This window comes from Anoplophora glabripennis, unplaced genomic scaffold (genome assembly GCF_000390285.2).
Source record: "Anoplophora glabripennis isolate ALB-LARVAE unplaced genomic scaffold, Agla_2.0 scaffold785, whole genome shotgun sequence".
NCBI classification, from domain to species: domain Eukaryota; kingdom Metazoa; phylum Arthropoda; class Insecta; order Coleoptera; family Cerambycidae; genus Anoplophora; species Anoplophora glabripennis.
In genome coordinates, this window is record NW_019416862.1 from 70,464 (window position 1) to 84,405 (window position 13,942).

General features: G+C 33.3%; 1 pseudogene; it reads left to right on the forward strand.

Annotated features, from left to right (window-relative positions):
* The first annotated feature begins 1,223 nt into the window (after positions 1 to 1,223).
* Positions 1,224 to 13,669, forward strand: LOC108912458 (annotated as a pseudogene).
* The last annotated feature ends 273 nt before the right edge of the window (positions 13,670 to 13,942 follow it).

Below are 13,942 nucleotides of genomic sequence, written 5' to 3' on the forward strand. Positions count from 1 at the left end.
CCTCGAACAATTTTGAGGCACTCTGTGTCAATACACCCATGCTGACGACATTTGCGCAGTAAATTGGTTATTCCAAAATGCCCCATGAAATGAAAATATGGGATTCAGTGATCTAAGAGGCCATGATAGCAGCCTCTCTCAATTCACCTTTCAGGGAATGATTCAATTAGAAATTTGCTCGTAGTATTCTGGTTATTACTAGTAGTAGTGTGCTGAACGGAAAGTTCCCTGAGAAACGGACTGGAAGAGATAGACCCATATCGTGACCTTGACATCTAGATTTGAATCCCGTGCCTTCATTTTCTAAGACTATTGGAAGAACCAGTTTAGAGCGTAGATAGTCAAGTAGATGCCAGATCGTATGCCACTGTTATAACGTTATTAGATGCAAATATGCTAAAGAGGATTTGTAGCTTATATGATCGGTTCTGTTAATGTTTACCTTTACATAAGGGAGACTTATTTAAACACACCTTGTGGCTTTGCGAACAGTATTTTTCCAAGATTATAGTTTTTTGTTAATAACCCACTAAGAAAGAACAAAGGAAAAATTTTACACTGTTTGTGGTATCTTAGCCTCCTGAATCAAGTTGTAAAAGCATGCGTGTCACTTTTGAAAAACCTTGCATTCCTAACAATTTTAGAAACAATTTGCCTTCGCTCTAATAACATTATTTTAAATATTGTTCATAGTCCAAAATGTATTCAAAAACTCTACCTTTAAAATATAATAAAACAAATCAATGGGCATTAAGTCGACCATCCGATTCTAAAAGACATCATTGTACCTATTCTCGAATAAACACTGTGTAATGTAACGATGTACCATCCTATTGAACCCGTAGATGTTCATTGGAATGTACACAGTGTTCAGCTTATAGGTACTGCCAAACAGCAAATCTTGCCTAATTTGAACATTTATTACCATTATTGTCTTCCTGAACACGAGATGTTTTCTTAGGAAAAATTGCATCAGTTTCTAAACAGGAAACTACATGCACCACTTACTGGATGTCACCGTACCCAGAAAACCTTTATCGAATTCTTAAGAAAAAATAGAGGATTACCATTAAAACAGTTATCAAGAACCCAAAAGCGTAAAATTTATCAAATATCTTTGTTCTACATTCAATATAAATATATAATATTTAATATTTATATAATTTTTGTTACATAGTAAATATTTCAATAAAAAGGTCTTTGTTCTCTACTTTACGATTTATTATAGTTTAGCTCAGGATGATGTAAATAACAAATCGTTTCCTGAAGGCTTCTTGTTTGGAGCAGCTACCTCCACATATCAAGTTGAAGGAAAATTTATTTTTTTCATATTTATCATCTAACTAACCAGGTTCGTTAAAATTTAATATATCATATATCAACTTTATTTGAATTAAGCATATTTGAAAAATTTAAATTCTTTATTTTTGTTACCAGACCTGGACAATATATACTTCACAAACAAACAATATTATTCGTTTCAAAATATAGAAACTTACCTTTATATCGGAGAGTGGCACAATCTAAGTACCATTAGAGGAAATTAATTTTTGGTATGCCCTATAAACCAATGAAAGACAGGATACTCCTGAAGTCAGAACAGTACCGGGAAAATTCACTCTGTATATTCTTCTACTATTTTCTATACTTCATACTGAATATATATGAACAAGTGAGGAAAAGGATGCATTTAATTTTTTTCACTATTTATAATTATTTTTCCACGTTTTTCAATCAGGTTTTCAATATTATTCTGCAAAAAAAAACAATTATAACCAACATTTCAATACTTAAAATCAGTATTAATAGTACCACAACTTTCTACTGTACTTTTGCTGGTCCATAAAGAAATTTTTTTATTCACCTTTCGTATCGAAAATGCTTTTCCTGCATATTTGCACAAAACAGTTGAAAAACTTGTACTTAGTGTAGATAAAATTTAAAATGTGTTATTTCTACGTCACTGCAGAATCAGGCATTTAAAACCTTTTCCTCAAAGACGGAAAATAATTACAAGTTTTATTTAATAAATTTTCAATAACAATTTTAGAATCAGATTTACTAAATATATTATTTATTTACATTATAGGACATCTAATTTTAACATTTGGATCTATACTTTTTTAATTTTGTGTTAAAATTACACTAAGAAGTCATGATATTAGTAAAGACCGAAAATACAAAAAAAAAATACCTTCAACTGTTCTCATTGCCAAAACAGACAATAAAGGAGAGTGAGTAAAAAATCAGTTTATCATTGGTTCATATACTTTCAACATGCTATTTGAAATAATAGAGATAACTTTTCAAATGCAGAAAGTGCTCGTTAAAGCAAGGTCTTATAATTTTACAATGTGTAGAAAATTGCAGTAAAAAAGCGTATAATTAATAAAGAATGGGAAAACGAAAATGTTAGCTCAAATTATTCTCATACTGAAAAGCTGATTAAAAGTTTGTGAAGAAAAAATAAGAAAATCTCATATAAAAAATATATACGGTGAACTTTTCGGAGAGCACACAAAAATATAGAAATTTTCATGAGACTATTGGCCTTCAAAGTAAATAATAAATATTTATCTTGTCTGAAGTTATTTATTTATGGTATAGTTTTCGTTTTATTGTTTTTATTTTTTGGGTATTTTGTCACATGTGGCAAAAAATAGAGTAAATATTTATGATAATTAGAGAATCACCCTGTATATTCACAAATATTGGTCCAATATTTAAGCGATCATACCGCACTGACGCGTTGCCCTGTTCGTTACAGATGTATAGTGTATCATGAAATGCCCTGTATATTTCATATATTTAATAAAATTCTACTTTCCTCCTGTTAGAGGTGGATGGAATGAAGATGGAAAAGGTGAAAGCATTTGGGACTATTTAATCCATACGCGTCCCATCTTCATAGCCAATAATGACACAGCTGATATAGCATGCGATTCTTACCATAAGTATAAGGAAGATGTAGCCTTGTTGAAGCACCTTGGTGTTAATCATTATCGGTTTTCAATCTCCTGGCCAAGAATTTTACCTACTGGTTAATATTTGGTATATAGATGTCTGTAAAAAATGTATTCTGCAAAAGTAGGTAACAGCAGAAAGTAGTGGCGGCTCGAGGTTGGTTTGTTGAGGGAGACTAAATATAGATACTGACTTTTTTTAGTTAGTAAATATACTTTTTTACAAGCAGCTTAAAATATAGCTTAAGATAAAATCAATAAATAAGAAAGAAAAAAAAATTTTCATTATTAGGTACAAGATGAAACTTACAAAATTACAATAATGCATAAATAAAACGAAACGAGAATTAATAGTTTAAATAAAATAATTAATCGAATTGACAAAACTCCATGGGAATAAAAATTATTTCAATTTTCCGATGTTTCGTTTATCGAAAATTAAAAAGTTACCTATAGAAGAATCACAGAGAAGCTTAGCCTCCGCCATATACAAAGTTGATTTATTAAAGAAGCATGGTCCATGTTGTTGATAGAAACATAAAATACTTAGGTTTAAAAAATAAGATCAATTTTTTAAATATTTTGAAGAGGCTTAGCTTCCTTGTTTCCCCTGAAAAACCGCCACTGGCAAAAAGAAGTCATATAAATCAGCTAATAAAGTTTTGTTTTTAAATTTTTAATCTATGAGGATTATCCTTTAAAATTAATCACGATCAAAATAAAGAGACCATGTACCTTTCACGTTTATAAATAAACGAAGATAAAAGACATCAGCTGATCCACATACTGATTTATATTATCAGATCATGCTACTATTGTTTTCCTTTTAACGACAATAAGTATTAATCTATCTCTTAAGTGTAGGCTTCTTTAGATTTGTAGATTTGCTATTGAGTTTACAAAAAACAACTTCTAGTTGGTCCTTTTTATGAGGGTTTATTAACATTTTTGATAGCAACCATATTTTTTAATACTAAAATTGCAGTTTACATCACTTCTAGGCAGAAAATTTGATAATTTATTTTGTAATATTTAGTAAATAGTAACGAAACTACAATTTCTAGGGTTCACAAACAAAATTAACCTTGCTGGCATCGCTTATTACAAAAACTTAATTAAAGAACTAAAAGACAACGACATCGAACCCCTAATAACTCTATATCACTGGGATCTACCTCAACCATTACAGGATATCGGCGGTTGGCCTAGTGACTTCATAATAGATGCTTACGCTGACTACGCGCCATTATTCCATGGCTAGAAATTGGCCTCAATGATTTGGTATCGAGGGGGATTATCCCTCTTTATCCTGCCTCATCTCGTGTAGGCCTGGACAGCCTTCGTAGATGGGCTCCATCCGTCGTCTACCCCGACCGCAAATGCGGCCGGTGTAGGCGCTTTGTGGGACCTCCTTTTGTCCTGGCTGGGCACGCTGACTATGCAAGGCTATGCTTCGAGCTATTCGGTTGACTTTTAACGAACCCAAGCAGTCTTGTTTAGCCGGGTATGGCACAGGTGGGGCTGCACCGGCTATTACCATGCCGGGAATAGCAGATTACTTGTGCGCCCATAATATCCTCAAAGCACATGCCAAAGCCTGGCATATTTATGATGAAGAATTTAGACCTACCCAGCAAGGTTTTAGCGCTGGTTTTTGAGGTACAAATTGTTAAAATTGCAAAAAAATATTACATTTATCCAAAACATCTCTAAATATATTTACTATACGTTGATAGACGAGATTTGTATTGGTAATACAGACACATGAAGAGGTGACCTGTTCCGAGGATGAGACCCTTACCAATCTATGTATTTTGATTCTTAGAAACCAAAACTGGGATTTGCTGTAGCTTCTAGTTTTTTTTAATTGCCAAAAATCACCCTAAACCTAACAAAACTATCAAACCTCTAGATACAGTAAGTTTATCTTTGGGCGCTAGAAACGATTTGACGCGTCTTATTCCCATCTTATACAGTACAATCTAGTCACACAATGTGCGAAGAATCAGTCCCATAACCCTGCATTTCTTGATAGACTCCAGAAAACCCCCCCTCAAAATTTGCTACAAATTTGCATTCAGAAGCTCTGTCTTTGGATGTTATCCTATAAAGGACTGTGAATGAGTCGAGAAAATTGTCTCAATTATAAAACTATACCTACAGTGGTTTTTAGTGATTCTTTTTTCTTCTGTAGCGCTCTCTTCAATCTTAGAACGAGCTATGTAGAAGATTTTTTCTTTTTTTGCTTTTGTACTATTTTTCCATCCAATAATCCAATAATACACAGCCCCACAAAAAAATTAAAGTTGTGATCTGGATGACTGACCATGGTATTCCCATGTATTTTGCGACGCTGAATCTGAATCCGAGGTCAAAAAAATTCGTATACCCCTTAAATTTTTGTGTAGAGCCGAAAACTTCCCTTAAAGGTAAAGTTATGAATATCAATATCATTGTGGAAAGGAGTACGAATGGGCACTTTGCCACCCTTGTGCTCTCATTTAGTATTGCCAAGGGCTCCTTCGAAGGGGGTTGGTACCCCCTCTACTTCTTCCGGACATAGATCTGCGCCATGAAAGCTGCTAGCTTACAAGCTCTTGAGAATGCAATGAAGACATAGTGGAGGGTTAACACAGCCAAACAAACCCCCTAGAGTTGTGAACTACCCTCTGCTGGATGAGGTGGAAGAAGATGTGGGAGAGCAAATTTTTCTTGTTTTTACTGAGAAATTGTTGCAGTGCACTGAACAGAACAGCCTTAACTGCTTTTAATACCAGAAATATGTACTCTGGAGTTTTTCAATCTGAGATACTTAAGGGAAATCTGCCAACAGTATTGAGTTTGCACAACAAAACCTATCCTTAAAGCAGGTAAAGAACATCCCTCGGTGAGTGGGAAACAGGAAGGAGCAGAAGGATCTGGGAAGATCAATTTTTTTCAGTGCGAAATTTGTTGAACATACACCTTCTGCTATCCCTTCTTCAACCCTCGAATTTTTGCTCCGCCTTGTCTGTCTTAACCTTATACCCAACCTCTGCGTTCTATAATTTAGTTGAACACACACTTTTTCTAACACTTACCTTCAAAATTCAACGTAAGAAATAACTACAAAGAGTTGACAAAACAGACAAAAATAGTGTAACGTAAGAAATAACAACAAAGAGTCAACAAAATAAAAGAAGAACAAAACAGGTAGTTTCCACCCCTTAGACGGGTACGGGCAAAGCAGTTGAAGGCTGTTCTACTCGGTGCACTTCGACCATTGCGCAGTAAAAACAAGAATAATTTGATCTCTCACATCTTCCTCCACTCCGTCCAGCAGAAGGTGGTTTTCCCCCTCTAGGGGGTTGGTTCTTTGTCTGCGTTCACACTTCACCATGTCTCCTTTGCATTCTCAAGAGCTTATAAGATACAATCTTTCATTACGCAGATCTATGTCCGGAAGTTTATAGAAGTAGAAGGGGTGTAGAAGGCATACCAACCCCTTCCAGGAAAGTCCTTGGCGATAGATGAGCGCAGGAGGGTTGCAAAGTGCCCATTCGTAGTAGTAGTAGTAAAGGGGCGATCTCAGCCTGGCAATTAGGCCACAAGTGGGCCCTTTTTGCCTACCCCACCGTCCCATCACCTAACCACTCTCTGCCTCTGACCCTCCTCGAACCTACCCGACGCCCTAATGAACGCCAGGATTTTGGTCCATGGAAGGTCTCTCACCTCAACCCCTTGCAGCTCTGCAGCACCAAAGACTTTATGTCTTATTCTCCCAAAGGCTGCACACTGTCCCAGAAGGTGGACAGGGGTGTCCTCCCCTTCGCCACATTTCGGGCATAGAGGGTCCTCCTCAATTCCTATTAAGCTTAAATGCCTCCTAAGTCTGCAGTGGCCTGTCAGAATCCCCACCATTTGGTTTAGGGCTCTTCGACTGAGGCTCAGCAGCCATCTTGTCTTGGATTTGCTAGGTCCATGTATAAAACTATGGGCCTGCCTGCATCCTCTATTTCTCCTCCAATCCAGACTTAAAGTTTGATAGGCCCACTTATTGAGGGCCCCATTAATGCTGCCTCGAGTGATACCTAAGATTGGTTCAGGTCCCTGTCCAGGTCCCCTGGACCCAAGACGAGCTAATTGATCCGCCCTCTCGTTACCAGGGATGCCCCTATGGCCTGGGACCCAAACCAACTCTACTTCTTTTGGTCTGGCCAATGACTCTAGAGCGTCTCCACATACTTGGACAAGAGCAGACCTAGTCCTTGGGGAGCTAACCGCTCTGAGCGCGGCCTGACTGTCGGAGCAGATAAAAATCTTCTCCTCTGCACAATTCCTCCTCCTTGCTTGCTACCATCAAAATAGCAAAAACCTCAGCCTGGAAGACTGTAGCATACATAACCAGTGAAAAGCTTTCCTGGATGTCGCTGCCTTCCAGATAAATTCCTGCTCCTGAAAACTCGTCTTCTACCCGAGATCCATCAGTATAGCACACTAGGGATCCCGGGGAATTCATACTAATTTCCGTAATAATATTGATATTCATAACTTACCCCTATTTAAGGGATGTTTTTGGCTCTACAAAAAAATTTAAGGGGTATACGAATTTTTTGACCTCGGATTCGAATTCAGCTTCGAAAAATACATAGGAATACCATGGTCAGTCAACCATATCACGACTTTTATTTCTTTTGTGGGGCTGTGCAATCTACCATCATGTTTTCATGATTGTAGATGGTTGATAGTAATCGATTTTCTCGAGCAGTGTTAGAAGACCTGATCAGAGGTATTTGAATATATGCGATATTTTTTAAACTCCAATATTATTTAACCAGTGGGTTTAGACCTTTGATTAATTAAGGTTTTTCGCCTAAAATAATCTAAGAAACACTTTGCTGAAGTTGTGACTGAACGAACAGCCCGTATGTGTTTTTATTTAAAAGTTCTCTTTTGGTTTCAAAATTATCATCATTAAATTCAACGTACCTATTAATTTCTATCAACTTCATTTTATTCTTCGTTGTAGAACTAGAATCCAGAACATTCTTAGCCACAGTGTCATTTTATCTATATTCCTATTATTACAGTATCTAATCAACTCGGAAATATTGTCCGACTGCATTCGGTAACTCTGAAATTATATGTACTTTTCCCGCTACCAATCTAAACCAAAAGGTTTTTGGAGAAATCTTCAATGATAGGGAAATGTTAATGTTTTAGGAAGAATTAGTATTACATTAGACACAGCATGGTATGAACCTGAATCAAATAATACTGAAGACGAAATTGCTGCTGAAAGAAAAATTCAGTTTGAGGTAACTGTGAAAAAATAGTAGAAACATGTTTGTACAGTAAATAAACACAAGAAAATCTAAAAAATCTTTAGCCTATGCAGAAAAACGTTGGAGCGAAACCAAAAATATATTTTTCCTTTTCTATAGTTGGTAAATGCCATAAAACTTTTTATTTTATGTTTCTCTTACAATTAGACATTCTGAAGATTATTAAAATCTGTAAATACTCCACATTTAAATCAGAAGATCGTGCTAAACAGATAACTAAATATTTTGTAGTTTGGTAGGTTTGCTAATGCAATATTCAACGGCGACTACCCTGAGGAAATGAGAACACGTATAGCGGAACGCAGTGCAAAGCAAGGTTTTGCAGAAACCCGTCTTCTTCCTTTTACAGATGAGGAGGTAGCGTACATTTATGGAACTCATGATTTCTTAGGCCTCAATAATTACACTGCAGTTATGGTTCAATCTATTCCAGATGTTAACATCGGAGAACCAAGTTTTTATAACGACATAGGAGTCCATGAGTACCAGCCGGATGACTGGGAAGGGTGTTCCGTTAACTGGCTTAAGGTATTTTTTGAATTTCATCATTTTTTTTCATTTATTCATATACCTACGTATAATGTGAATAAAAAATTGAATAACAAGTAAAAGTAGAGAAATTATTACTTTATTTGGTATTGTGAATTATTATTTATTTGTGGTTCACTATAAGACATGACAAGTCGTTTTAAATTTTAGGAGTAAAAGTAGACTTAATTATAAAACTGAAAAAGAGGAAATGATAGATCGATTTTTGTTTGCGCTGAATAGTACTCTGAAATTTTGAAATGTAAATAAATATCTATATCTATTTAAATCGTGAACCAAATAAAAACATATCTTTATAAATGTGTAAATACTGTAAATAATAATATTCAATAATAATTCAAAATTTTAATTCATTTATTACATAATTTATTTATTATTTCATAGACCTATTATTTGGTAACAAATACAAATCAACCTACCACTTTTGCGATGTATAGTTTCAGAATTAAGTATACTTTATGCTCCAAAATTTCAACATAACTATGCGAAACATTTTGCATACTGCATTTTATGATAGAATTATAGAAGGTATTAAAACTAGTTTTAAAAAACTATAAAAATATTAAAAATATTTTACTTATTTTAATGTCCTGTATCTGATAACTGATTAATTTATTTAAAACATTTAAAGGATATGTTCAAGATGTTTTTTAAATAAAATTTTCATTATGGAAATACTTATAATTAGAATCTGTTTTAATAAAAAAATTCACATTTTCAGTCTCATAATCTCCACTTAATATTAAATTTAATACAAATATTGCTCTATCGCCTTCCCTACAAAAATTGGGTGATTTTTTTTTGATGTGCCTGATCTAAAATAATAATGAATTAAAGCATTTTGTAACTACTAGTAGTTATAATTCAAACAGAAAAATATAATTTTCATATTTTTATTGTGAAGATTACGCCATGGGGTATAAGAAAGCTGTTAAACTGGTTAAAGCAAGCTTACCATAATCCAGAAATGGTGTCGCAGAAAATGGCTCTTCCTTGAATGATACTATTAGAAGTAACTATTATAGGGTAAGTTTTGCAATATCGAGAATAGTTATTAGCTAAAATTTCGTTAAAATATGATAAATATGAAAATGAACAATTTCCTGTTTACCATTCCTGTTACGAAAATAATCTTACAGATATTTTTCAACAAAACTGCATAAACCTACCTTTTCTTTCAGAACGTTTTAATTATTTGTAATTAAAAATTAAGTTAAGTTTTTACGTTGTTGATTATTTTATTAAATACCTGTTTTGATTATATGCTCACTGCAATCCATAAAATTTATGCGTTATTTTGGGAGCGCATTATAGAATCATAGGTATAGAATGCTGAACAGTTGTATTAAAAACTTCTATATTGCTCGTTTTTCCTTACGTACCTATGTGAGGGCATCTGCAGATCTTTTACTGATTTTATTACAATCTTCTTTTTTTTATCTTTGAAAGAACAACTTTTTCCAAAATTTATCATTCACTGTATTTTGACCTGCGCCTTCGCCATTACTTTAAATATAGGTACTTATTTTTTATTTTTTACGTTATCTTATTTCTGACTTGAATGTAAAAAAATCAGTATATATATTTACACTCACATACACCTACACGATAACTTTCTAATTAAAAAGTATGTAATCTGAAGTAATTTAAGAAAATTAATTATATTTATAGAAAATTGATCTATGCGATAGAAATGATTAGTAGGTACAAAAAGAAATTGTTTATATTAAACAGTTCAAAGACAACAGGCTAACCATAAAAATGTGTTTCATAGTATCCCAAACATACATAAATATACATACATACATTAATGCCCTTAATTTTAGGATTATCTCAGCAACATAAGAAGTGCCATGGAAGACGGGGTCAAAATAATTGGCTACACGGATTGGAGCCTTTTGGATAACTTCGAATTTTCGGAAGGATATAAGTAAGAATACACATTTTTAAGTTAAATACAGCGAACAGAGGCGTCTGCACAGCAGAATTTATGTCTTCGAAAAGAGTTATCCACTGGTTCCAGTTTCGCTGCACTCCTGTGGCAGATTTATTTTTCAATAGCAGATGAGAGACATGGTTGTCATAAAATACGTGACCAATGAAAGATCAAAGATGGATCAAAATAAAAAAGCTAACGCATGCTGGATTATAGTCCGCGATACAATATTATCTCATATCCTTTGAAATGGCATGAGTTAAAGACTTCTTAGCTGGTATACATTTTGATTTATTTGATTGTAATGTATTACCAGAATAGTAAGAAAATGACTCGCTTGTATTTTTGAGTCTCCAACCATTGACCAATCCATAACTTTTTTATACAGGATGTGAAGTAGCAAAAATGATACCAGTGAATGTAGAGCCAAAAATAAGAGGATTAAAGTAAAAATACCTGATATGAAAGTTGCACCCCTGAGGCGATATATCCTCTTAAAGGAGGGGATTGAAATTCACATTTTAATTTTTTCCTTTAACATGAGGAATGCTAGAGACACGAAACTTGGTATAAGCATCCTACTAATAAAGAGACAGCTTTTCAATATTTATTCGATCATTGGCGTATTTGTGAAACAGTTAACCCCATTGCAATATTTTATTAGAAATATTTTTTTTATGAAGCAAATTATTTATTTAAAAATATTTTAGGAAGACTGATTTATTGCGCAACATTTCTACCTCTTACTATTTTTCGATAAAACCGATAGTTTTCTACTAAAAAAATTAGATGCGTCATCCTTCACTAAAAGGGGTAATTGCGAAAATTTGTGATAATAAAGTAGGCAGATGTCATAACAAATAAACTGTTATTTATCATATTACCAACCTTTCTTATTTTATGTATAGAATGACTTCTTCAAATATAAAAAGAAAATTCTCGAACCCCCTGGATTTCAGTATATTTATCTGTATACCCGAAATCCATAGTCGATATCACAAAAGACAAAAATATTTTGAAATCTAAATCTACGGAAAAATACGCAAATGTAAATCTACGGAAAAGTACGCATGTCATATTTTTACATTATTCTACTGGTGGATTGCACTAAAAGTTTATATATAGCACAAACCGTTTTAATGTTATATGAAATACATTGTTTCATGATGAAAATTGTTGTACGTGTATTTTAAAAACAAACTGTATATAATGCTACACTGAATAGATTTTAAATTCTATCTATTGTTCATTTAAAAGTCTTTACAATTACTTTGAATACATATAGAAGGTGCCTCTAAAAGGTCTGAACAAAATTTGATAGTGTCTAAGAAGTATTGAAGTTACAAGTCAATATTAGTTTTTCTTCAATAGCTTTATTATTAATCGTAGTAGATAGAGAAAACTTCGTATAAGGGAGTTTCCTGGCATGAAATTTGGTCTCAAATTTGCTGTAAATTACTAAAGGGCACCGCCTACTGTACTTTACGTACAAATTTTTATTTTACACTCTGGTGTATGTTTTTGATCAAAAATTCTTATTCTCCGATGTTTTTCTAAAAAAAAAGGTATACTTGGTAAATGTTATTTTGGACAACCGTTGTTTGGATATCTGGATATAAAAATTTCATTTCAAATACTCGCCATTGCCTTCCTTTCCACTTAACCAGCGGGTCAACAACGACAGTAATATGGAAGCCAACGACCTAAAAACAATGAGGATTCCAAAAAAATTTTACAAAGCCTGGATAAAAATGGATATGAAGGCAATGACGTAGTTAATGAAATGAAACTTTTAAATCTAGATATCCAAAAAAACGATTCTTCAAAACTACATTTACCAAGTATGCCTTCTTTTAGAAAAAATGTCGGAGAATGAGAATATTAAGAAATTAAAAATTCAGTCGCTACATCAGGGCATAAAAAGTTACAACAATTTAAATGCATCTAACGGTGGTACCTATAATTCGATACCAGATTTCAGTTTCTCGTGTCAGAAAACTCCTGTATACGAAGTTTTCTGTATTGTTATTGTAATAAAAGCTAAAATAAAATTGTAACTTCAACACCCTGTATTTCGGACACTGACTAACTTGGATTAGATCAACATATTTTTGCCTTAGGCACATAGGTGCCAACTTCTCGGGTGCTCCGGGGCAAATACTTTTGTCGGGTGCGGAGCACCCGCAAGAATTATTATCAGTTTTGTTAGAATAGTATATTTCTGTGCTACCTACTTTTACGTCTACATAGTACATATATTTATATTTTCACTTGTTATTCCATAGAAGTTTATTTTTTGTTAAGATTATTAAGATTGTTCAATTTTTGAAATTTGTATCGAAACAGTAATAAAGTTTATTTATTTTGACGTTTAATTAATTTCGATATATTTTTTAAAAAGTTTTTCGTAAAATCTAATTCGGAGAAATACGTATTTAAAATCTTTTACCTCATGCTATTTCAAATGACTCATTTCTCTTGCTTTTTAATGTAATCTGGCAAAAAAAAATGCTTATAAGACAACCGAGCACCCGACAAAAGTTTTAAAAGTCGACGCCTATGCTCAGGCATATGTTGTTCAGACCTTTAGAAACATCCTACATAAATTGTTAACTAAACCACATAAATTTAAATACTTTAACTTGTAGTCAAAAATTCGGCATCTACCATGTGGACTTCAGCAACCCCAATCGCACAAGAGTACCAAAGGATTCTGTTGCTTACTATAAGAAAGTTGTCGAAACACATTGCTTAGTGGAGTCTTGTCAAGAATAATAACCTGATCGATATTTGTCTTATACAAGGTGAATACCTTGCATGTAGCAATAATCTTTTATTGTTATATCCTAAATTTTTTTAAATTTAACAGTTAAATAAACTTTTTCACAACAATTTAACCTGCTTTTACATTTACCGTCACCATCCAATTTATATTTCCCAGATAATATCTAATAAGGTTTGAACAAATATTTATGGAATGATTTCGACAAGTAATTTTTCGCAATTTTAATTGAAATACCAACGTGGTATTAGATAATATTATGGAAAACATTGATGATTTTCTAAACAAGATAACGTTATCGTTATTACTACATTACGAGCCCCTCACAAGTAAAATGTTTTCATTTTAGATATTAGATATATCTCAATTACAAAATATTTTAGCTATC